Raw genomic sequence first — 27149 nt, forward strand, 5'->3', positions numbered from 1 at the left:
GAGTCACCTGGTCACACAGACGACACCCATTTATGTTGTGCGAGGCCCCAAACTGCATGCAGATCTGTGATAGACATTATCCACAGGCACTGGGAGCACCAACGAAAACTGGTTGATGCCATGAAAAAACACCTGGTGTGCAGTCGATGACCAGCGGTCACCATAAGGCGAGTAGTCTGGAACTGACTGCAAAGTTGAAGGCAGCAAGAATAACCTATCATACCGAGGAGGCACTGACCACAAAGGGGGACCCGATGAGGAATACCGGGAAAAAGACCAGATACTGTCGAGAAAAAAAATAAGAGGAGCTCCACGACTCGCGAGGCAACTGCACTGCGGAAAAGAGGAGATTGAAGGGGGACCTTGCGAGGACATATGGATAGTGGCATGCTGGGCATGCTCAGTGTGCTGGTCAAAGCTTCTAAAAACTGAAAAGTTTTCCATGCTGGGCTCCACTGGATGATGTCAGCCACATGCGAGGACTACCATCCTGCTTGTTGAAGGAGAACACTAATATCTTAACTATTAAAGTTTGTTTCCATATAATTTATTATACAGTATTCAAAAAAGTGTTATATTGCAATTATTTATAATTGCTACTGAATTTAATCTTGTATAACTCTAGACACACTCACTGTTTACCCATAAACATTCATTCCATCCACACCAAAAGCTCCATAGTGGGTTATGAATTGAGCTTTGTGTGTGGATGGAATGAGTTTATAGGTAAACAGTGAGTGTGTTTAGTGTTATAATTGCTATTTAATTTTTAATCTTGTAAAAGAATTGCAATGTGATACAATTATATAATATAAAAAATATGGGCATTGAAATTTAATGGTTAAGATCTCAGTGGTGTTAGTCAAGTGTGTCCAGTTAGTGTTGGGAGATGTTTTGGAAATGTTTTCCTAGGGGTGCTGCTTTATGATAAGCCTCATGAGTCAGAGGAATATTTTGGAAGACCTTTTGAGAGTTTTGACTTGTTCTTGACAGAGGGCAGTTTCCCCCTTCTGGAAGAACTGACAATGGTTTTGACTTGTGACCAAGGGAAACTGTATATCCAGCTTTGAAGTAAGTGCCTCCTCCCTCACACCAGCCTTTTTTGTTCAATTTCTTCTTTTTCTTATGATTGTGGAAGAGGAGAATTTCCTACCCTTTGCAGATGCAGGGTTCTGGTGGGGAAGAAGTATAAACCTGAGGTTCTTGGTGCATTGGTGGGGGATAGTCATTCAGATTTGTCTGTCTCACTGACCAGTAGATACTCACTGTAGCATAAAGGCACCAAATACAGCGGAGAGCCAGCAGGTGGTGCTCAAAAAAAAAAAAAATTACCAAAGGAAGCCAGTTGGGATAACATACCATGGACAGACTAATCCTTGAGAGTGGTTATCTTCCTGATTTTATTTAGGACCTTCACAAAATTGGCTTGGATGGTTCAGGGGAATGCTCACAGCTTTATGGAACCTCTCACCTCTAGACCACTGGATCAAATTTCAGTTTAGGTAGCATGTGAAGTGATATGGTGGGCTGGCCTAGTGGAAAGTGCCATACACTTCCATGCAGAAGGTCCTCAGTTCCATTCCCAGACAAGTCTTCTGCAGCCTCTGGCAGTGGGGAGAAGAATCATGGTCATCAACAAGGGTGGATCCTCATGGCCAGATTTAGAGCCCATAAAAGTTCCAGAAGGAGCCTTGATGCACAGGTCTCGGACTTAGTACTTTCTGCAACTACCAGACTTGGAAAGTGTGAGGGTCTATTAACATAGGCAAAAAAAAAAATTCAAGTAGTTGTAAATGTAGGTTCATGGCAATCAATTCTAGAATGGTTCTGACAGAGTTGGAAGAAAAAAAGGGAAATTAGTACTGGGCCAAAAAAAAAAAAAAAAAAAAAAAAAAAAAAAAAAAAAAAAAAGATTGTGAGCTCAGTCCAGTTCTTTGAGTCAAATGCCCACGTTGCAGCTCCTGTCAGATTCCTATGAATCTGTAAACTCTGCAGCATATCTAGTCATTTTGCAACAAGGACAGGACGAGGGAGATCACCTAGTATCCATGACCTTATGTACATTCTGTGGCTTGATCATGGCATTGAGAAAGTCATAAAAATTCCCACACAAAGGTCAAATGATGCAGACTTGGCAATTCCACCATTTTAGGGGAGACATCTTCTCAGACACGAGGAAATTCACTTTCTTTCCTAATTCAGTGCGTTTCAAATCCCCTTAACTTTCAAATGTCCACATATAAATCATCTCTAGCAAACAAAAGACCACATGCAACACAGAACAGATTATGAAGCCAGCTGTTTAAAAAAAATGTCAAAGTAAAAGCATCTTGTATCTACAAAATGTACAATTTAAGTAAAGATTTATAAATTTAGTTGTAACTCATACAATTCAGAGTAAGTTTGTAACAAACTATGTAAGTCACTGAACAGCAGCACAGATTTTCTAACAGAAGCAAGGCACTATTGTCTGCTGACATCTTAAGGAGTGCTACCTCTTAATTCCTCCAGGTGCAAGGTTCACTCAGTTTGGAGGGGGGTTGTTTGTTTTCTACCTAAACAAGTCACTATTTCCACAGTTGTTATTCAATCACTAACTGCTGCTTCATTTTGTCAATAGTACATGGGTAAACCACCCGTCAAATTCTGATATGTAAAGCCATTCTAAGCCTTGCCCATTCTACCCCTGCACAGAACATGGAGCTAGCTCTGCCCATTGACAAACTGGTGGGTGCGGTAAAGTCAGACCTGTCTTCATGGTAAAAAAAAAAAGAAAATTGGGCATATAACACCAGTCAAAATAAGCCTTCATTAGATCACCAGAAACCAATTACTTCTTGCTATTACTCCCAGAGTACATTAAGGACTGCAGTTAGGCGATCAGACCAGAAGGGCTGGTCCAAACACTTAAGTATTGCAGGATAGAAAAATAAAAATTATAGCTGTCAAGATTTTTTTTTTAATCTTGTTGTAAACAGACTATTCCATCTCACAGCAAAAGTTTTTCCTTTCAGCAAATAGTCTAGAGGTTTGAATCTTGTGCATAGAACAAAACATTAGGCGGTGAGGGGGCAATGTCCACTGAAGTGTTTTACCCACAAAAGTAATTTTACAGAACAGTCCATCCAATAATTAAGTAAACTTATGTGCCCGCTGCCTGTTGTGTATACAATTAACCGGACTGGGTTTGAACTTGCACACTTTAAATTGCAAAAAGCAAGCTCCTTAAAAAAAAATGTTTTTCTAAAATTTTCCACATAACGGCAGGGATAATTTTCAAAGCTGACTTGTATGCAAATAAGAAAATTACATTGACTTGTACGCTTCTGTCTGTTTCGAAAGCCAATGTAATTTTCTTATTTGCCATTTAATTTAAGGGGGGCTGTTTAAAAACAGACAAGGGTAAGAGGTACATTTTTCCTATTTAAATATTCAGTGAGCCCAGCTGTGCTCTGCCATGTGGGCATTCAGGACTTTTACATTATTAAATTTGCCATGAGGGCAGCTCATTGTTTGAGAGAGTTATACTGGGTGCTCTCTTTCGCCACTGTCTGTCTTAACCTATGCCAAAACCTTATGGCCCTAAACTCTTGCCATAAGCTAGGACAGCAACCCTTGCTTGTCCTAGCTCCTACCTCACCTGCTGCAGCCTCCAGACAGAGAAGACCGCCTCCAGCACGTCAGGTATCATACTCAAGACTTCCATGCCAGCAGTTCTGGCGATTCTGTACACCTGCAGCAGACTGCAGGCAGTGGGCTCCAACAAAATCTCCCAAAAAGCTGCTTTCAAACTAAGTACCAGATTCACTAAGGGTTTTCCCCCCATAGACCAAATGGGAGAGCAGCCTTAATGAACCTGGCCCTAAGTAAAAAAAATAAATAAAAACTTAGCCTCTGCATGTGGAAAAAAGACTTTTCAAAGTGCAGGCATATGGAACTTTTTGCACTGCTAAACAAGATTTGACCTGAAAGCCTCAGTGAAGTGTTTGAGAACGTGAAGCCGGGAGAAGGTGAAATGGCTGCTCAAGGAAAGAAGATTGCAGCAGTGCTTTTGGATGAAATGCTACAGGAATTCTCAAAAGTATCTGCGGCATTACGAGTCCGATTCAATAAATTGTGAATCGCGATGGACAAGATCAGAGGGGGGGCTTTGACACGCATGCTTGAAGAACTGAGGCTGAGCAGAGAATGATGGTTCAGGAGGAAAGGCCCAAGCAAGTTAACTTCTGGAGAAGCAGAAAGAAGGCAGTATTTCTTGAAAGGATTGAGAACTGGAAAATTTGAAGCCACAGGAATAGTGTCAGGGTCAGATTTCCTGAGACAGTGAAAGACCACGAACCGACCTGTTTTCCCCCCACCCTGAGAAGTGGTTTTCAGAAAAAAAAAAAAAAAAAAGGAACATGCAGGAAAAGCCATTGAAATGCAAAAAATGTATACAGAATTGGTACCCTCCAAAAGGAGAGCAAACCACAGATGGTAACTGCCAGGATCCTTAATTGGGAAGACACTGAAAAATCCCAAGACAGACTCAAAAGGAGGAAGATAGGTACATAAGAGCAGTAAAGTACTTTTCAATGATTAGTCAACTCAAGTAGCAGCTCAGAGGAAAGAGTTGGACCTAGGGTTGCCAACTTGACTATGAAAATTCCTAATACTTGGAAGCAGAGAAAAATCTTTGCCAGCTGTGTTTTTCCCCACGTGACTTGTGCATCTTCAGAACCTCTGACAGCCCAGAGTAACCCCTCAAGCATGCCTCCGGAGTCGCTTAGATAATGGGTGGTGGATCCCACAGAAGGGGATGCAAGCAAAGAAGGATGCACAGCTCAACTGGTGTCTACCCTGTTCCTCCACACTAAAAATGTTGATCTGGCTGCTGCCTGTCTACCAGGCTGAGCACCTGAGCCAGAGTCTGGTCATAATACAGTAGATGACGTTTCGTTTTCTATCATGTATCCCTGGATCACACATCAGCAGAATTGAGCCAAAATATCTCCAATACAAGCTTCAAGATTTTCCTAAACAACCAAAAAGTAAAAGCATGCCCCTAGATTATGCTTACCTTGGCCAGACATTAACTGATAACTTGTAATATCTTATAGCCAAGAAAAATTCCTAAAGGCCATATATGTAATAAAGACATCCCTAGCCACTTTTAGCCACCAAGCAAAAGTTACCTTCAGAATCATTTGACAGCATTGCTTCTTGCCAGATGGCAGCCATATTATCCTCCTGTTTATGTAAAAAGACCCTGGACTAATGAAAACCCTCGCAGGGCCAAGGTCCCACCTTTGACTGACAGGAAACTCTCCTAGCTTTTAAGCATGGAAGTTTTGTATCACGTCCAACTTATACCAGAGAACATAGCATAAATTGCCATGATGGGTCAGACCAAGGGTCCATCAAGCCCAGCATCCTGTTTCCAACAGAGGCCAAACCAGGCCACAAGAACCTGGAAAGTACCCAAACATCAAGATCATCCCATGCTACTGATGAAATTAATAGCAGTGGCTATTCCCTAAGTAAAATTGATTAATAGCTATTAATGGACTTCTCCTCCAAGAACTTACCCAAACCTTTTTTGAACCCAGCTACACTAACCACATCCTCTGGCAACAAATTCCAGAGCTTTATTGTGCGTTGAGTGAAACAATTTTCTCCGATTAGTCTTAAATGTGCTACTTGCTAACTTCATGGAATGCTCCCTAGTCCTATTATTCGAAAGTGTAAATAACCAATTCACATCTACTCATTCAAAACCTCTCATGATCTTAAAAACCTCTATCATATCCCCCCTCAGCCGCTCTCATTCAGGTCTAACTTGTACCAGAGAAATTGTGTTGTAGTTCTTTCAGGTACACCCGAATGTAATGGATTGTCATTCAAGTGCTCAATTCATCAGTAAACAAAATAAGGCCATGAAATATGAAAACAAAAACATTCTAAAAGTACTTATGCTTATTTTCCCAAGTCTACTTGGTTAATGAATTTAAGGACTTTTCTTCCAGGAACTTGTTTAACTCATTTATAGTAACTGTTTTTACCATATCTTCTAGCAATGAATTCCAGAGATAGTTGGTTGAGTGGGAAAAAAACCTCAAATTTTAAATATGCTACTAGTAACTTCAAGGCGTGTTCGCTAGTCTGACCATAGTCAATCCTGATAGGTCACCCAGGACTGCTGCTGTCACACACTGGTTAGGTATCCATACATGATGGTTTGAGGGAAGGATTTTAACTTCTAGATGTTGCCTCCACCCTTCTAGGGCTATATCTAAGTTTAAAATTAAGGTTGTGAGGTTTGGGTTTTATGCAATTAGTTAAGAAGCCTCAGTACAGGAAACACTTTGGACCCAATTTGTGTTCCCCTCCCCGGGTCTGAAAGCATAAAAGTAAATATTAAAGCTATACACTTGTCTTGGTCAGATCATGTTAGTCTATTACTATATCTCAAGTAGTGCAAATTTTGCTTAAAGGTGATATAATTCATAACTCTGGTTCATTCAGCCATTCCCAGAATCCTCAGAGGGCTGATTCACACTGACAACTGCTGAAATATAGTGACTTTCTGACTATCACAGATTCAAAGGATGTAGAAGAGTTGGGAAACTTATGGCTCTGCAAAGCCTATAATTAAAGGCCAGGAAGGCATCAATGACAATATTTGCACTACAATACAGGGAAGCTTGGTTTGCATGAAGCCAAGATGCAAGCTTTTGTCTTACAAATGCCTATCTCAACGACAGGAGCCAGGTGAAAAGATTCTTTTAAAGTTACAGTTTTAATTAAAGTCCTGGCGCCAGCAAACTGAATTCAGGCCTATTTCCTATTCAGAACCCAGACTTGCTATCTGTTTACACAACACAGCGGATCAAGAGAAGATCAGAAGAAACAAAGGGCATCAAAGCCATGTTGATAAAGGAACTTTTATGGTAGGAGGATGGACAGGTTTAGCTGGTGAAGAATTCTCAGGGTGGGGAGTGATCCTCACAAGCATTTCCTATACATGATAGATTGTCATGACAACAGCATAATGTATCTTTGTAAATGAGTCTGAGCAGTCACGCCATTCTGGAAACTTCGGCAGTGCTGTATGTTTGTACTATAAAAGTAAGGGCAAGGCCTAATTTCGGGGAGATGCTAGTTATTTTGAAAAGATAAAGGGCACCTAGCATACCGCATCTCCCAGGAACACTTTTAAAAAAGCCAAATAAAATGTATTTTATACCTTTTACTGAGTCTAAGTGTTCTTGCGTGCCTGGCCCCGAGTCCAGAAATTATGGACAAAGGGTACCACCTATTGCAAACTACTGAAGTAAACAATACAGATACATTTGCAGATGACAGGAAGATCTCCAAGGTATGTTTCCCACGTCATTTGTAGAGAAGCAGGTAATATGAAACCAAAGTAAAAAAAAGTTAGCTCCAAGGTAATGTGAGCACAGCTGGCATACCAAGGAATCGTGGGTTATGACGAGGGGAGGTGCATCAAATGGAGAGTATGGCCCAAGCCTACGATCTAGGAGAAACAAACTATTTTAAGTGTCTAGAAAAATTATAAGTTGGACATCTTAAAAGTTAAAAAGCAGTTTTATACTCAGCTGTTTCAAGATCCTTTCATACATCCCTGTGAAATTTTTAAAGCTGTAAGTGTTTACTGCATTTCTCTATGGTCTCCCAAGTTCTCCAGCTTTACAGATAAGACTTATTTCCAGGCTACATATTTTTATGGGATGATTCTGTTTGGATAGAGTAGACCAAGGGCTGTTAAACTGCGGGTCTGTTTATTTGAAACCCCAGGGGGTCGGATTTTGTTTGAAGTTTAGGTAACTTATCCTTGAAGAGATGGTTAGTTTAATGAAGGGAACGTGCCCTACTATATCTGTACTAGATCCACGGTCTTTTAGTTTCACAGAGCATGAAGATAATCGTCCAGGGTGACCTGGTACACAATTCATTGCAAAAGAGAATTATTTCAAAGGTTTTGAAACTGGCAACAGTGCAATCACTGCATAAGAAACCAGCTCTGGATGCTACGAAACAGGAGAATTTTCAGTCAGTGTCAAATGACCCCTTTCTGTCCAACATGACTGGAAAGGCGGCCATTTCCCAACTGCATAATTTTGAAAAGAACAATGCTTAGGACAAACATCAATCTTCCCTTAAACACTGCCATAGTACCTAAACAGTGACTAATGACTACGGTTTGATTTGTGGAAGGAGTTGGACAGAGGCAAAGACTATTTCCATCCTTTTAGAATTGAGTGCATTTTTTAAACAAACATGGCAGAAACGGACCATATAGCCTGACTGGCCACTCAGGACAGTGGGAACCATTTTCGGTTTCATTTTCTCATGGACAGGTCCCAATTTATTTCCATGGGGAAGGGGGGGGGGGAAGACTGAAATACCCCTTAGTTTCTGGAGTCCCTCACTGAACATTGCTTTTACCTCCTTTTTAATATCTATATGTAAGCCCTAGTGACAATCTTCAGGGCAGCTGGAATAAAAATATAGTTGTATATCTTTCTGTGGGTAATCAGGTGGGTTTTTGGGGTGTTAAACGAATGTCTGAGTCACAAAGGTTTAGATGGTAGACAAGTTAAAGCTTAACCCCCAGAAGACCAAGGTTCTATGGGCACAAAAAGGGAAAGTGTACATCAATGCGCCCTTCCTTTATCTGGGATGCAGCACCAATTCAATCGAAAAATCAGGTACACAGTCTGGGAGTCAAAATTGACTCAAGAAATATGAGGCTCCATTTCTGATGTGGTAAAGATTTGCTTCCATTATCTTATGCCAGTTGAGAAGGATTATGGTTTTAATCAGATTGATTCTCAAAAAAAAAATTGTTATGCAGTTAGTGACACGATTTGATTGCTACAACACTGTTAGCAGTGATAAGCACAGGGCATTTACAGTCAGACTGGTGGTTCAGGCAAGACAAAGATCATATTACATCCATTTTAAACTCTTTAATGGTTACCAATTGGTCAGTGGGTTAAATTTAAAACCTTAACTATGGCTTTTGAGATTCTATATGCATTAGGGCCAATGTGTTTGGTGGACCAGTTGGTGCACCATATGCCCCATCCATGTACTCTATGCAGCCCAGCATTCTTCTGGCTTTAGCTATCGCCTTGTCATTGTTTCACTGACTTTAGATAGTTAGACACTATCACCCCAAGGTCTCTCTCCTGCTCCATGCACATCAGCCCTTCGAACACCAAATACAGTTCTTTTGTATTTCCACACCCCATATGCATGACTCTGCACTTCTTGGCATTGAATCTCAGCTGCCACATCTTCGACCACTCTTCCAGCTTCCTTAAATCCCATCTCATTCTCTCCACTCCTTCCAGCGTGTCCACTCTGTTGCAGATCTTAGTTATCCACAAAAAGACAAACCTTACCTTCTATCCCATCAGCAATGTCGCTCACAAAGATACTGAACAGGACCGGTCCCAACACCGATCCTTGCGGCACTCCCCTTAACACCACTCTCTCTTCAGAGTAAGTTCCATTTACCATCACACATTGCCTTCTGTCCGTCAACCAGTTTGCAATCCAGGCCACACCTTGGCACTCACTTCTAAGCTTCTCATTTTATTCAAAAGCCTCCTGTGCGGGACCATATCAAAAGCTTTGCTGAAATCCAAGTAGATGACAGAGTGCTCTTCCTTGATCTAATTCCCTAGTCACCCAATCAAAAAGTCAGATTTGTTGACAGGACCTTCCCCTGGTGAATCCCATGCTGTCTCTGGTCCAGCAATTCTTCTGACTGTAGCTAGTTTACTATTCTTTCTTTCAGCAGCGACTCCATTACTTTTCCCTCCACAGAGGTGAGGCTAACCGGCCTGTAGTTTCCAGCTTCCACTCTGCTCCCACTCTTGTGAAGCGGGACCACCACCGCTCTTCTCCAATCAATCGGCACCACTCCCGTTTCTAGGTATCTACTGAACAGGTCACGCAGCGGACCCGCCAGCACATCTCTGAGCTCCCTCAGTATCCTGGGATGAACCTCACCAGGCCCAAATGGCTTTAGCTGCCTGTTCCAGAGAGTTTACCCTTTGATTTCGCTTGGACAAGTAGCCTTGCATGCAACAGTGGCACTGGTATTCAGACTTGGGCACCACCTTGCATGCAAGTCTATTTTAGTCACACTCCTTACAACTTCAAGTGCTTGAAGTGCTTACCTCCATACTCATGGTTTAGTGCACTTAAGAGGATTTTCAGCTAACTCCTTATCCTAAAATGGAATAAAAGTTAAGACGTTTCTGGTAGCCATGATATTCTCTTGCTGTGCCCATGTGGTAGTGTCTTTCTACCAGACTGGGCGCAGCAACAGAATAATTTTGGCCACCAGAAATTTGAGTTTACTCCACCTCAGTCCAAAGAAGGCATCTTCAGCTGAATAGTAAGAACTCTGTGTTGTGCATCTTGACTCTGAAGCACTGTTCAGCTGTAGGTGCCTACCCCAGAAAGCTTGCATTGGAAATGTAAATCCTCCTGGGTCTGAAGTGGAATACCACACTGGGAACAAGAGACACTTGCCACCAGGAGTTACATTTTCAGTGTATGCTTTGAGGCAGGCACCAACCATAGGTTTTGTTTTCCTGAACAGCTGGACGGCACACGCACATGTAGCGTTAAAGTGTGCACTATTCAGCTGTTGACACCCAGCCAGGCAGCCTATGCTTTGTTTGTCTAGCTGTAAGGTGCATTTCCCCAGAGAGCTTACTTTACTTGCCATTCCTTGTCAAAATGGCCTGAATGAGAGAATGTGTCCACAAGTCAGGATGCAAAGCACCAATCTCACATGCACTTGCCACTTTGGCAAGGTACGGCAAGTAAAATCAAAAGCACAAGCTCTCTGGAGGAGGGCACCTTCAGCTGAACAGTGTGCACTTTGGTGCTGTGCATTCAACTGGCATCCTTTTCAGTTTTAGGTGTCCCAGAAAGAGTTTCTTCTTTGTTAATGTAGCCGAAGTTGCCTGCCCCAGTGAGCTTATGCTTTGATTTTACTTGCCATTCTCTGCCAAAAAAGAGTCCCGGATGCAAGAATTTGCTCTTTGGAGTGGCCACGTACAGCTAACTAAATAAAGGGTAAGCTCCCCAGGGTGGGTATCTACAGTTAACACAGTACACCAAAGCTGAATGCACAGTGCAGATGAATATTGTTAGAGAGCACTAGAAATTAAACTCCTGGGTCCGAGGCAGAGTAAACTCACATTTCTGGAGGCCAAAGTTATTCTATTGCTGAACCCAATGTGTAAGATGCAGCTAGACGCTACCACATTGGGCACAGCAATAATATGGCAACCAGAAGTGTGAGTTAAGCTTTACTCCTGCTCTGGTTTTTGGTGTCTGCCCTTTAATGCACCTCTCCCTACATTGCTGGGGAATAACTAATGCCTTTTTACATGTGATTTGTATGCAGCCATGTTAACTCTTAAAACAATGCACACTAAAGCAGGAATAAAAACCAGCACTAAAGTTAAAACCCCTGTTAAATACCAAAGTTAACTTGTGCCAGAAAATGCACGCTAAAGCAGAAGTAAAAAACTTGCCCCTAACATTAGTGCCCCTTATTACATTGGCCCCCAGAGTTAGGTAATCACCAAAACACACGAGCACAATAGATTTCAGATCCAGGCCCCATTAGAGATCAGGCGGGCACACAGTCAGGTTGATCAGTATGCCACCAATCCTTCTCAGTAATAAGTACATGCTGCTGGCATTCAATGACCATGGTCAGGCTGCCAGACTCAGATAACATTGTCTATCAAACCAGCACTCAGCACAGTTCTTAAGACATATCATTAATTCTGTTTAAAGCAGTCTGGAATTTGATGGGTTTACATTTCTGAAGGAAAAAATAAAAAAACCCTGGCATACATTCATCATACAATTACCACCATCTGGTTGGAAAAGTATGCACGTTGTGCCTCAAAGCATGCCAGATATTTTGATTCTAGGCCCTACCAGCATCACAATTGTGAATGATCCTCATTCCAAAAACGTAGTTCTTCACCCTAGTCCTTTTTGTTCCAAAAAGAAGTTTAGTCCTGTCCATCTCCTATGGCGTACTAGTGCTTAAACAGCACTACCTCCTACTTGCAAATCTGCTGCAAGTAGGAGGTTGATGAATGGGAGAGGAAGTGAACAAATTTCCCTTCATCTGTTTTGTAAAACAGACCAGCAAACTTAACAATAATTTCTGATTAACGAGTGAAGGGTGCTTAGGGAAAAAAAAAAGCTCAGCAAGGGCTAAAAGCATCTGATTCCCACCTCCAATGCCATGAATCATGGGCCATGTTACCAACTGGGCACTTTGCTCAATTTGTGTAGGAAATTATTTTAAGCAGGAGTTAGCTGAGGAAGCGTACTGTGCTGTGATAGATAGGAATGAAGCAGAGAATCACTGATTAGTGTAATTATTTAATAAGGCTTATAAGCTCTGAGGCTAAATATGCCATTTTTCTTAGCCTGCTTGTAACAAAAAACCAAACAAGTAAGTTCTGAGATCAGATATATGGAAACAGCAGTTACTTAGGGCTGATGCAAAAAAAACCCCACTGAAAGTGGGCGCTGTGTATTCAGCGCCCACTTTCATAATGCGCCCCCCAGGCACTCTCCTGGGGGCACGATGCAATATTTAAATTGGGGCTCACGTTGTCGAGGAGGCGCTAGGGGCAATTGTGCGCCACTAGCACCTCATTGACAGCGCAAGCCAGAAAGAGGTCTGCTGTGGTGGCTATCCAACGGTTAAGAAAATAGACACTGAATTTATCAGCGTCCCGTTTTCCTAACCAGTGCACATGCAGGGGATAGGAAAATGGATAATGATTCAGCGCCCGTTCTCCCAACTGACTACCAGCACCAGAAGGAGTGCATAAAATCAATATTAAAGTGTCAGGCACTTAATATTAATTTATTCACTCCTTCACTTATTGTGGATTGATCCCTTTACTGTCACATGTCAGTGAAAGGACCAATCTCCTTTCAGAAGGCTGTCCTGAAATGGGACTGGTCCTTTCACTGACAAATGCAGGAAGCAATACAGAAAAGCAGGTTTTTCTGCTTTCTGTACTAGTTTTAGTAGCACTCAGCAATTAACGCCTGCTCCGGGCAGGCGTTAATTTCTGATCGCTAAAATGTGCACCCTAGACGCACTTTTTTTTTTGCATAGGGAGTGAATAGCTAATAGCCTCATTCACATGCATTTGCATGTGATAAGCGCTATTAGTTTCACTCTGCATTGGACGTGCGTTGTAGAGGCACTAATCCCTTTATTGTATAAATATTGTATAAGGGGATTAGTTAGTGCGTCTACAACCCGTGTCCAACTGCAGGTTATACAGTGCACTGGGCTCAGTGCACTGTATTGCATCGGCCCCTTAGAAAAGCTAACTGCAGATATTGAAGGAAAAACAGGACATTAGCCTCTGGGCCACACCTCACTGTTTGTTGCTGATGCGATAACGGACAGTTGGGGGCCTCAACGAACATATCGGAGTGGTCCAGAGAAGCAACCAGAGCAAAGGTCAGTAGAATCAACATAAAGACCTACTTCAACCTATTTGAAATCAGAGAACCAACAGCTTGGAGGAAAAGCTTTGGAATATTACTAGTGTTAACGTAGTGACCCATGAAGGAGGGAAAGCTTTTTGGACATTAGTGGCCAATGAAGTGACCAGTGAGCTGTTTCTGATTTCCCAACGCAGTGTCCCAATTTCCAAAATACATCACAGTGGGAATTGAGGAAAGTATTTTGGTGTATATATTCATTAATGCAAACTATGCTTTGATTGCTTATTCTCAGACTTGTAAACTTCTATACTTGTAAATAAGTGCGCATTGTGTATTCTGACACAAAAAGGGGGTGGCTGACTGGTAAGTTTACAATTTGAAGCATATCCAAAAGGAGGTTTGCTGAACAAAACAGCTCATGTTTTTTTCTGTAAACAAAGGAAGAAAGCACCACAATGCAATGAAGCCCCATACAAGCAAGCACAAACACATTCTTGAAAAACAGATGTGAAGGAATTCAGAAAAACATGCTTCCAGTACCAATGATACTGACCACTTCATGCCTGGAGATCAGAGTAAGGCACCTGCTCAGTGTTGTCAAGCTTTCCTTAGATGCTTCAGAGACTTCTTGTACCTTTTGAAGAGCTGGGACAGGCATATCTGAAAAACAAAATACAAATTATGTGAGCTGTGTTTTAACAGTGATGTCTGTGCTTCCCATGGTCCCAGCTCTAGCTCTTAGAAAAAGTGCTATAATCACATACTGTTTTAGGAGTCAAGTCTAGGTCTTTGTTTGATCCAATTTAAAAAAAAAAAAAAAAAAGAGAAGAGAACTGAGCTTTGCAGGGCTGTGTCAAGTGGTGTGCATTGTGAGGCATGGCAATTTCCTCCTCCTTGTGGGTTTCAAGATGAATCAAAACCAACCTAAGTTGTATTATGGTGCCATAAGCCTTCATTCAGTTACCTGCTCTCTAGATCCACACCCAATGCGCCCAGCCACAGTAGCAATGGTCCTTGGCCTAGGGGCCACAAACCATGGCTTCCTCCAGAACCCAGCTGATATGGACACAGTCTGGCAACTAGGTGTCACGATTGAGAAGTGACAAAAACTCCTTCCACGGCATCCCAACTGGCCTTGGAGGCACACACATTTTATAACAGTTCTAAGAGACTATTTGGAGATATCCAATGCCAACAGATGACCTTCAAGCATTAGCGATGGGCCAATGTAAAGAAAAGGTTAAGTCTTGAAAGATTACACTGAATGTAGCAACTAGTTCAGAAACCTAAATGTTGCTTTTCAGCCTACTCACAGGATAGCACTGACCCTAGCAGAACACCAATCTGTTCCATGTCTTAAGGTACTCAGCTAAACATGGGACTTAGGATATGCTCTGCAAGAGCAAAAAAACCTATTGTCAGTGCCTTTTACTCATTTATATTTAATAGAACTTTATGCATAAGATTAGCATGTTATGGATAGATAAAGATACAGATAAAATTACTTTAAAATGTCTGTATGCAAATGCCTGAACTCTGAAATAAGACTGGAGAGTTAAAATGTATGGAGCTAAAAGCAGCTATAGACATAATAGGCATTTGACACCTGGTGGAAGGAGGATAACCAATGATACCAGGGTACAAATATTTACATGATGGGGCAAATAAGATTGGTGGAGGGGTGGCACTATAGCCAGGTTTCCCAAACCAGACCCCACAGCCAGTCAAGTTTTCAGAATATCCACAGTGAATATTCATGAGCTAAGTTTGCATAAACTGAGCCTCCATGCTATGCAGGTTTCTCATGCATATTCACTGTGGATAATCCTGAAAACCCAACTGTCTAAGGGGTCCCCCAGCACAGTGCTGAGAAGCCTTACACTATATACTAAGGATGGCAGAGTGAGGCAGGATAAATGCTTTGCAGGAAACAGCACTCTGGAATCCTCCAGGATAGAAATTTCAAGTGTAAAAGGGAAGAAGTATAGTAGTTGGGGGGGGGGGGGGGGGGGTATCTTAATTGCCCAACTGGCCAGGATGAGGAAACAGGCAATGAACCAGAATTTCCCAACCAGAGTGCTGCAGCACACACACGTGCCATGGCTGCAGTCTTTTTTGGCTTTCCCTCCTGGCCTAAATGTCCTCCTGCCAGCAAGGGGAAGGGATGTCAGAACAGCCCAGATCTGCTGAGGCTCTTGCTTCCCCCTCTGCTGGCTTTCCCATTCAATATGTGAGCCCTGTAGTCTAGCTGGCCCCATGCTGTTCAGACTGCAGAGGGAAGCTGACAGAGGAAGCAAAAGCAGCACCAGATAATTGTTCTTAGACTTCTGCCGACTCCAAAACAGGGTGGTGAGAAGGGACAGCTGAATTTGCCAGGGGCTGTGATGCCACAAATGGGGGACAGGGAAGAGAAGGTTATGATGCTAGAGGGGTGGGGATGAGGAAAGGCAAGGCAATGCTAGCAGGTGGAGGAGAGTGGAGAGAGAGAGCGAGAGAGGGGGAAAGGAAGGTAATCTGAGCAGGGGTTGTTTATGCTGGAGGGGGAAGAGAAGAGAAGATGCCAAGGGAGATGGAAGGTTATGATGCTGGGAGGTGTGCGGAAGGGAAGGGAGGAGGAGGTTATAGTGATGGGGGTGGGACAGGAAGGTATAAAGATGCCAGTAGGGTGGGTGTACAAGGAAGTGAAGAGAGTGATGCTGAATATGGTTTGCCACAATGAAATGAGTCCTATATACCAGGTGTGCCACAAACAAAAATAGGTTGGGAAACCCTGCTGTAAATACCTGCAGACATTAGACTGGCTAGTAAAATGGGCAACAACGAGACTTCAATTGTCAAAGTACGGACTGAGTAAATGACATCAGGATATGCAAGCGAGAAAGTTCCCAGATGCCATCAATGCCTGTTTCATGCAGCAGAGGGTCATGAAACCAACAAGAGGAGGAACTATATTAGATTTAGTTCTCAGTAGAATGAAGGTCCTGCTGCAAGAGATAAAGGTGGTGGATCTGCTTGCCAACAGTGATCATAATATAATAAAATGACACTAGAGCTGTGGTTCTCAACAGGTGTGTCATGTCACACTAGTGGGTCACGAGGTCCTGGGAGGTTTGTCGCAGAGCTAGCAGAAGGCTGCTCTTTCCTCATCAGTCTGGGCAGGAATTGGCTGATTTCTCCTTTATGGGGTATGACAGGAAGCTGTTCTTGCTTCCTTCTCTTCCTGGCCCAGTGAGAGATTGCTCCCTCCTCCTTCACCCAGATCAGAGACATCACAACTCCTGTTCATATGGACCTGTCAGGACACCAACTTTATCTTCCCCTGCCTGACCTGGCAGTGAGGCTGCAGATGCTCTTTACCCATGGGGCCTGGATGTGAAAGCAGGAGCATGAGAGTGGAGAGGTGCATGCTATATAAATCCACTGCCTCTTCTTCCTCTCCTCAGTGCTTCTTGCCCTCAACTGCTGCTGGTAAAGAGGGAGGAATGACTGAATTGGACTGAAGGCTTTTCTGCTGACTGTAAGCCAGGAGAAGGGGAAATGGTGAAGGAATGGAGGTCGAGGTGGAGGCGGTCAGATGTATGTTGGGTAGGGAAGGGTAGAGACTCTTGAGCAGGGAAGAGAGGGAGCATGGGGAAGAAGATATGGGGGTGTCAAATGTTGGATAAGGATGTGAGCATGTGAAGGAATGATTGAATAGTTGGGAGGAGTGAGGGGGTGATGGGGCATGGAGGGGTGTGACTGGGAACAAGAGTCTTACTATGTCAGTTTTGAGAATATACATTTCTTCTCTCAAGTTTGCTTAATGGAGGAAATATATTTCTGGTTCTTCAGTTTGAACTGCTTGCAGAAGGTCTTGGGGTTTCCATTTCAATTTTTGTTTCCACATTTGTGATCTTGTTTTCTATTTGGTGAAGGCAGTTCTGTCTGTGTGTGTCTGAGATGAAGTACTTTACTAGCAGGTAGAGATTTGTAGCAGCCTTATTTGTTGTATTTTCTCAGTATTATATTGCACTGGTGGTGAGCTGCTGCCTTTTCATGGGTAGGGCTATTGCTGTTTCATTTCTTGGCGTTAGTGCTGCTGCAGTATGGCAGATTTGATAAACATGTGCAGAGTGAGGGGTTTTTTCCCCAGGTTTTATATTATTTTACAATGCACCTAGTAGCAGAGGGAGTTTATGATGTTATTGAAATGAGACCAGAATTTCTTTTTGTATGGTGAATTGCACAGGGCAATGTCTTAGTTCTGCTAGGAAAATGGGGATTCGTGTGGATGCAGAGCATGTGCTTATATTTACCCATGATTGTCAAGTGCTCAGTGTGTCACACATGTGAGCATCTCAGGGTGTCCTGACTGAAAAAAAGATTGAGAACTACTGCTCTAGAGGGTGAATTCTAAGGAAAACTACTGCAGCAGCATTTATCAAAAGGGAAATTGGTTACAAAAATAAAAATAAAAATGCCACACTGAAAGGAGCAAATCACAAGGTAAAAATTTGCAGGAGGCATGGACATAGTAAAGTTATCATCCTCGAGGACTAGACAAAATGTTTTCTGTGCATTAAGAGAAGATCGAAGGAGAACCAAAACAACTGCCAGTGTGGTTTAATAGTGATGTGAATGAGAAAGCTAAAAGGCCAGTGTTAGAATTGCTTGTGTAGTAGGAAAACAGACTGATTCTCCAAGCTCCTAAAAGATAGTATTTCTTTCTTCAATGTTTGAATTGTGAGTTTGTAAGGGTCATTCATTTGATCTGAGAGGGTTAGCACTGGTTCCGAGTTGGATCCCAACCCTCCCATCTTTTGAAATACAGATCACCCCCCCCCCCCATTAGGAGGATAATCTTCAAAATAAGTCACTTAAAATAATCTTTTAGTGACTGACTAGTTTTATTATTGATGCTGGTCATTCACTAACAATCACCTAGTTATCAAATTTAAAAGCCATAGATTTTAAAAGACCTTATAAACCCTAACCACAATTTAACAACCTCTAAACTGAGACATGCCTGTGCCTTACATCAGCCTTTAAAAGACTATCAACTCAAATAAAAGATACAGACAAGCGAGATGGAGGACTTAGCCAGTTTTTTGGGGGTTTTTTTGCACAGAGTGCCCTATGTATGATTGTTTACCTGCTGGTAAGAAGTATGTGTGCACCCAGTGCAAACAGCTCCTGGTTCTCAGTCAACTCTGGTACCTGCAGGCCAGAGAGCCAGACAGCAGTTTATAGAGGAGATCTTCAGGGGCATCATAGAGTGATCAAACTCCAGTCTAGCAGTCCTTGTGCAACTTTGGAAAAGCAAGGTCACCTGACAGGAGACTATCACCTTGGTGCAGTGGAAGTGATCCTGTAGCTGGTACCTGCCTTCTAAGTGATGCTTTATCCTCTCGCACAGAAGATGCATCTCCAAGGGTCTGTGTCCAGGAGAGAGGAGATGGGACGGCTGTTGTAGTCATTGATTTGATCATTAGGAAATTAGATAGCTGGATGGCTGGTTGGACTGCTTGGTAACTTGCCTGCCTGGTGCAAAGGTAGAGAACTTTTAGAGTGTTGGAGAGGAGCCAGCTGTAGTGGTACATGTGGGTACCAATGAATTAGGAAGGTGCAGGAGGGAGGTTCTAGAGACTAAATTTAGAATCTTAGGTAAAAAGCTGACATCCAGAACTTAAATTTCACCAAAATGCTTCTTGCTCCATTCGATATACCCCAGAAGAAAGCAGAACTCCAGTCTCCCAATACATGGATGAGATGATGGTGCAGGGAAGAGGGTTTTAGGTTGACTATGAACTGGGGAACATTCTGGGGAAAAAGAGCCTACTCCTTAACCACAGTAGAACCAGGCTGTTAAACTTGAGAGAGGAGCCGATGTAATAAGACTCGTGGCAAAACAGGAGCTCATGTGTGTGGGTTTTGATCACCACGTGTGACTGAAGCTGCCGCTTTTGCGGGATGTAAAAAAAAAAAAAAAAGTTATGCAAAAGATTTGCACGAAGAAATACGCACACGTACGGAAAAGGGCACATACCTAAGCATGGAACAGGGCCTATGTAATAAGCAGCCGCATTCACATTCAAAACCCGTGCCTAAAAGCGAGTGAGCGAGCGAACGGGTCTCCCTATTAAGTGAAAGTATGACATTGGAAATATTAAAATACTTTCCAGGAACTGTGCTGCAGAAAGCATGGCAAAGATTTTCATGGATGCTAATTCACAACAATCTTGCAGCTCTTCTGGCTGTGTATCTGTCCATCCAGGGAAGCGCCTACCTCAGACGCCGTGAAAAGTGCTTTGCTAAGTTGGCCACTCTGAATCTAGATAGACGTTCAGCTAGGCACTTATCAAGATGCTTGTGCTCTTCTGTTTGTGGTAGAAAATCTATATGATGGGGTGCCCAGCTAATCTTGCTGCTCAGGTGCTCTTCTGGCCATGTATCTGGCCACTTGGGTATTGAGCTAGGTGCTTAGTGCCTAGGGAAGCACCTACCTAAGCTGGCCGTTTGACACGCAGAAAAGCACCTAGTTAAGCTGGCCACTCGGACACAGAGATAGGCACTCAGCAAGGTGGTTTACAGGATGCTCAGACAACGACATAAGCCCCCCTGAGTCTGCACCTACACTTAACTCATGCCCTGACCATGGCGGTAAAAAACCCACATTAAAAACCTGCGCTAGCATTAGCACAGCTCCCTGCATTGCCTATGATTAGATAATCGCCTCCTTTGCATGCATTCGTAGAGGAAATACCACAGGTCTGTAAGCGTGATTGTACACATTTTCCTGTGCACAAAACCCTTATTACATTCCCGTATAGGACTTTGCGCAGGAAAACTCGCATACAGATTCATACATCTGCACACAAACCCATGGCAGTTTCAGCACACATTACATCGGAGCCAGAGAGAGCAGCTTTTAAACTAGTACATTAGGGAAGCAGATAGTTGCAGCAACATATGGTTCTGAGGGAGGTATCTTCAACAGATAGTGGCAAACCTCGAAAGTTAGAATGTCCCGATAGAGAGGTAGTTAAAGCTTAAATACAGAGCATACAGATTAAATTACCTTAGCTGATAAGAAGATTGTGGGTACATTTAGAAAAAATACAAATAAAGCTACATTAATATGTTTGTACACAAATGGTAAAAGTCTGAAAATAAGACTGGAGAGTCAGAATGTATGGTGCTAAAGGAAGATGTAGACATTACAGGCATCTTGGAGATGTGGTGGAAGAAATCCAATGGGACACCAATACCAGGGTACAAATTATGTCAACATAACAGGGCAAATAAAATTGGTGGAAGGTGGGACTACCTTAAGAATGGCATAGAGTTGAGCAGGATAAAAAAGTTTGGCAAGAAGCTGCATTCGAATGTTTATGGATAAAAATTCAAAGAATAAAAGGGAAGATGGTTAAAACAAATCATAGCAAGTATTTTTTCAGTCAGCACACAATCAAGCTACATAATTTGTTGCTGGGGGATGTGGTCAATGAACCTAATATAGGGGCCGATGTACAGCACAGTCTACTGCATATTTTTACTTGGGTTTTAGTTTCTCAAAACTAACCTTGCCCAGGTATGTAATAAGGGCTTTAGTGCCCAAAAAAAAAAAAAAAAAAAAGCCACAGCAAGCTTAGCAGATCTGATGCAAATTTCAGGGTAACAAACCTTATTAGCTATTACTCTGCAATGCAAGAAGGCATTGCTATGGGAAGGCTGGCTAGCCCGTCTACTTTTACCAGGGGAAGTTTTAACACTGCCAGAGACAGGAATTAAACTTACTGTGGTAAAGAGGAGGGCACCAAATCTCACTCAGACTTGCTGGCCAAACAAGCGGGTCAACCCAGCAAATCCTGCCTCCCTCCCTAGCATGCCAAACCCCTCATGTTAAAATGCCTGGCCCAGGTCTGGGTAGGTCTTCCCAGCCCCTTCCCTCCCCTCTCACCTTAAAACCAAGTCAGCCTATCAGAGTTGGGTCCAAGTCAGTCGTCCTCCTCGACTTAAAAAAAGATTTGACTGGGCCTTGAACTGAGCCCTCCAAATCCCCCTCCCCACCCAGAAACTCTTGCCAGAGAAGATCTCACCTCCTCTGGTTGGCAACAGATTGGTCCCACCACTGTCACATGTCAGTGAAAGGACCATCCCCTTTCAGAATAATGAAAGGGGATTGGTCCTTTCACTAACATGTGACAGTGGAGGGACCAATCAGCAGACAGTGAAGCTAGCAATAGCTGGGAACCCCCTTCAGCTTTTTCTTAACATATGGGGGAAATAATACACCCTTACAACTGAAGGTATCAAATGAGCTGGTACTTTCAAAATCTCCCCCAAATAACCACTGAGGTTCCACAGCAGAAAAACTAAGCTTTGAGATGAAATTTGTTAAGGTTCCCTAATCTTCAAGCTTGGAATGCAGAAACAAAGTATCCTTAATAGCCTCATGTACCCCAGTAACTTTACTGGTCTGATTTTCTTCAGTCTCCAGGTACCTCCTAATATTAGCTGGATTTCTTGAGCAATTACTTCCTCTGACTGGGTTTGATCCATAATTAGTGTAATGTGTGCAAAGTCTTGCCCAAACCCTAAATAGTCTTCCAAATGTCCTCCAATTGTAAACTCAAGTGGTCTCTCTAGCTGGAAACAAGTCCCGACATTCCCCTATTTAGCTGAGCAGTCAGGTACTTGTGGTCTCAACATCCTCTGGGGATGCAGTTGCCACCATCCCCAATACTGCTCAGTCTTTTCCCATGCTCGAGCTAACAGCCACAGCAGAATTCCCTCCCTTCCACCACCCTCCATGCCAGCAACCCTCACCAGAGCCGGGGAGGGCATGCAAAGTTCTTCTCTCCACAGGCTTCATAGGAGGAAGTCTTCTCAGGGTTGAGTGAAATGCTCCAGTCTAAGAAAGGTAAGAGCACAACTCCCCCCCCCCCCCCCAATGACCACAGACTATCAATATAAGACTACATATACAGAACATTCTGTGGGAGGCATTGGGACTACAGTATATGTCCAAGGCTTGCCTTCCCTTTCCCCAATTGAAATAAGGGATCCAAGGTTACCAAACCAGAGAAAATATAGAATCCAGTGGGACTTCAGGAACGCCTGCTGTGCATGACCTACACTAGGACGCCATCTTGTTCCTCCGTATCAGACTAACTCATCCCCTTTTTGTGTCTTACCAGGTATCCAGTACATGCGCATATTTTCTAGATAAACTTTCAAAGCCTTGCCTGGTTACGCGTGTCATACTGGACTTCTCAATTCATCAATTTAGGTACAAATATAGGCTTCAAAAGTCTTAGACTAAAAATGCACTCAGACTTGAAATACTAGGAAGAGATTAGGCCTGGACAGATTTTGAAGGTGCAACATAGGCTTTAGCATCCTTCATCTCCCCTCTCTAATTAGATCATCCATCAAGTCATGGCTGATGGCAAATCAGACAGGTTTCAAATTTCCCTGTGCATTGTTGTTGTTTATGGGACTGATCTTTTATTTATTGTTCTATCCTGCAAATCCAGGTTGCTACCCATTCTAGGCGATTTACAATCTATACAAACATTTTATTATATCCAGACAATACAATGAGGGTTTTATGAAAACAATCAAGTGAAAGCTAGCTGGAAAAGGATGAGCTTTGTGCTTTTTTCCCCCCAAGAGCTTGTAATATGAGGTTTCATGGAGCTCTGGAGGCAAGGCATTCCACAGAGACGAACCTATCACTGAAAAGGGTTGCTTGCACATCACCTGCATTGGAGCTGCTTTAAGTGAGGGTAGAACAGATGTCATTGCCTTCAACTACTGCAATCTGTCACTGAGAGGGCCCTGAAAGCTAATATCAGAACCTTAAACTTTAACCTGTCTGCTGCAGGAAACAAGTACAAGCAATACAAGATTGATGGCACGACCTTTAAAATTGCAAAAAAAAAAAAAAAACATGAGTTGAGTGGCTGTGAACAATTGAGGAAATACCAACGTCTGAACTACAGAATGAAAATCTTGAACTGAAAGAATATTTTAATATAAATAGATATAACTTAAAAATGTAGACCTCAAAATTGTCTGTGGTGGTAAAGGTAAAAAACTTGAGTCTAATGAAAGCCTAAATCACTGATACAATTCTTCCAATATTTTTAAACAGATTTAAAATATAAACTCTTGTGCTCTTTGTATTATGTTTTAAAAAATTGGGAGAGGATTGTATATACGGTGAAATCAGTCAGAAAAACAATATAAAGCAATGACAAATCAGTCTAAGAATGACAGCATTTACAGTACTTCTCTGGTATGTCAAAATAGTGCTATAGTAATCTCAGCACATCCTAAAAGCAGTGGGCTATGAAATCAGGGAAGCCAGGGTTCAAATCCTACTCTGACCCTGGACAAATCATTTTACCCTTCGTTGTCTCAGGTACAAAGTATGAGCCATCTGGGGACAGGAACATGCCTTTAGTACCTGATTGTAATCTGTTCTGAATATACTGCAAGGCAGAATATCAAATATCTAAGCTAGCAATCATTGTACATTGAGCAACTGAATAAGAGTTCTACTGTGGATTACACAACAGTTTGTTCTGGGAGATATCTGTATTTTAGAGTGTCAGCGTAACCAAAAAGAGAAAAATTCCAGAATTTTAAATGCAAATGGAAAAGTCTAAAATAATCTAAGCACAGAATATACTAATGTGAAACTATTACTGGTAGCCTAAAATGTATTAATAAACCTTTTGGCCACAGGTACCTTGTGAGGCACAAAGCTAAGCTCCTTCACCTCCCAGACTTCAGCAGGACTGGAGAAAAGTTGCAGCTTGTGGCCTTGTCTGCTGCCACCACTGCCCCCTCCACCCCCCCCCCTTTCCTTCTGCATTCAGGACACTACTGACCCCTTCAACTGCTGTTATCATGCCTATGTTAGACTGTAGGTCCTGGCATTTCTGGTTGCTCCAGACATGCTAATGTCAAAGCAAATGATTTGAACAAACAAGCAAGTTTGCTTACCGTAAATGGTGTTTCCCTGTAGATATTTAGCATTTTTCTATACCGAGCTTCATGGTTAAATACCATATCAGATCGGTTTACATCGAACAGGGGATAGAGAACTTGTAACAAAACGGAACAGCAAATTATAATCAGAAGGAGAGCAAAAGTTACATTAAACAAGGACTATAAACAGGGTGAATTAGCGATGTTGCCTGGGGAGCATCCTCCAGTCCTCTAGGTGGCAGAGCTCTGCTCTGTGTCCTCTCCCACATGACTCCCATCTTGCCTCAGTCTGTTATCTAAGCTTGTACTGCACGATTAGGGGACTGTCCTGGGAGGCGAGTAGGTTAGGCATGGCTAATTCACTCCATCTACAGAAAACACCATTTATGATAAGCAAACTTGCTATTTTCCCTGCAGATAAGCAGGCTGAATTAGCCATGTTGCCTGGAGTCCCCAGCTGGAAGGTTGAGTGCCACATGGTCTCTGGAAGTGATGCGCAGTCCATTTCAGTTCGTGTAGGAAATGCACTCAACCTGGTATGCCGTTGCGGACAGTCTTTAGTTGTTCCTGCCAGAAGCATGGCTTGATACTCCATGGCATCCGCAGCCACTTACTGGTTGAGGCAGTAGTGTGACGTGAAAGTATTCAGCGACGACCACATGGCAGCTTTGCATATGTCCTAGATAGGCACCTCACTTAGGTGAGCGATGGAGGCCACCATTGCTCTGACTTGGTGGGCCTTTGAGGTAGACTATTTCTGATCTTATGTTCTAAAAATCAAGATAAGGCTCTCTTGGAGACAGGGAGCCCAGGGGCATTCAGGATGAAGAGAGTTGGGAGGCCCTGGACTCAGAATGCGTGTGCTGTTCGTAGTAAGCTAAGGCACATTTGCAATACAATGTGTGAAGCAGTCTTTCGGATTTGTGCAGCTTTGGGAAGAAGGTCAGTAAGGCAATTGTCTGGTTGAGGTGGAATGCTGATACCACCTTGGGGAGGAAGGAAGGATTAGTTCATGTCACCTTATTGTGGTGGAACTCCAGGTATGGTGAATAGTGGACCAATGCTTGCAGTTCACTGACCTCCTTGCTGAGGTGAGGGGGACTAGAAAGAGGACTTTCCAGGAGAGATACCTCATGTGACTGCTGTCCATATGTTCGAAGGGCAGGAGCATTAATTGTTCTAGAACTAGGTTGAGATCCCTCGGAACTGGTGGCCACAGCCATAGAATGCCCTTCATGAATCTGGAGACTAGCGAATGGCATGACACTGGGAAGCCATGAGGGAGGTGGTAAAGCTGCGATAGCTCTGACATGTACTCAGATGCCGTTGCCAGTACTGCCTGGTATAGATAGTGAAGGATTTCAGCAGGCGTTCTGGAGGACAGGAGAAAGGATCTACACGTGCTCTCCACACCACTGACTATCTGATCCACTTGGCTTGGTAGTTTTTTTCTGGTGGAGTACTTCTGAAGGACACAAATATCTAAACCTACCACTACCAATTCAAGATGTATGTCAATATTATCATTTCAATCTCCACGCTGTCAGATGGAGGGATGAGCGCTTGGGGTGAAGGGACCCTCTGTCCTGTGACAGCAGGTTCCAAGCATGCCTGAGGGGCACTGGCTGCCTGGTTGAAGGGCGGACTAGGTAGGTGTACCACGGTTGCCAGGGCCACGAGAATGAGATTGGCTCTGTCCGTGATGTGCTTCTGGATGGTCCTTGATGAGTGGGATTGGGGGTGGAGGCGCATAGCAGCCCTTCCGTCCACAGGATGAGGAAAGTGTCCTGTTATAGACTGCTTGCTGGGAGGAGGGGAGGAAGGGGGAAGGGTAGACTGAGCAGAACGTGGGCACTTTCCTATTCTCCATGGCCCCACATTTGAAAGAGGAGTTCTGCCACCTCCTGGTTGAGTTCCCATTAGTGGGGATGGAAAATCCTGCCGAGTGTCTGCTCTTGAGTTTCCTATACTGGGGAGGTAAGTCACTTGGAGTGCAATGACTCCTTCTGCCCACTCCAAAATCCATACGGTTTCTCTGTAGAGCCTCCATGAACCGGACCCCTTCCTTGTTTATGTAAATCACCACCACCTGATTGTCTGTGTGGATCATGACTGTCGTTCCCTGTAGGGCATCCCTGAACGTGCACAAGGCGAACCTGATTGCTCACAATTCCAACAGGTTTATTTGCTGCATTCTTCCCAGTACAACCATCATCCTTGGGTTTGAAACTGATCTACGTAGGCACCCCAGATTTGCTTGAGGTGTCTTTGGTCAGAATGACCTGATTAGCTGGCTGTTGGAGAGGTATTCCCATGAAGCATCTTAAAGCACACCCACCACTGGAGATCCCTTTTCATACTTGTGACCTTGACCAGTTGTGACAGGGGGTGCAGATGCTGTGTCCACTGTAGTCTGTGCATATGTAGGTGCACGTATGGCACCACGGACTGATACTACCATGTGCCCCAGGATGGTCAATACTTGGGTTGGGGTATGTGCAACAGCCAGCAGTTGTGTAGCCAGGGTCTGCAGAGCATGACCCCTGGATTCCAGCAGGGATGCCTTGCCCACTTGTATGTCGAATACTGCCCCAATAAGCTGAAGGGTTTGGGTTGGCTGTAGATTGGACTTTTCGTAG

General features: G+C 43.2%; 1 protein-coding gene and 1 long non-coding RNA gene across 2 annotated transcripts in view; both read right to left on the reverse strand.

Moving 5' to 3' along the window:
- Positions 1 to 27149, reverse strand: part of OSBPL1A (oxysterol binding protein like 1A) — a 546359-nt gene that overhangs the window by 391285 nt on the left and 127925 nt on the right. The gene's annotated exons all lie outside the window — the stretch shown is intronic.
- The window catches only part of LOC115085299, a 35410-nt gene continuing 9714 nt past the window's right edge, over positions 1454 to 27149 (reverse strand). Inside the window, exons 2-3 of the long non-coding RNA XR_003854790.1 lie at positions 14084 to 14190; positions 1454 to 1753 (exon numbers count right to left, since the gene is read on the reverse strand). This is a non-coding gene — a long non-coding RNA (uncharacterized LOC115085299). The remainder of the gene's footprint in view (positions 1754 to 14083; positions 14191 to 27149) is intronic.

Source organism: Rhinatrema bivittatum, chromosome 2 (assembly GCF_901001135.1).
Source record: "Rhinatrema bivittatum chromosome 2, aRhiBiv1.1, whole genome shotgun sequence".
NCBI lineage: Eukaryota > Metazoa > Chordata > Amphibia > Gymnophiona > Rhinatrematidae > Rhinatrema > Rhinatrema bivittatum.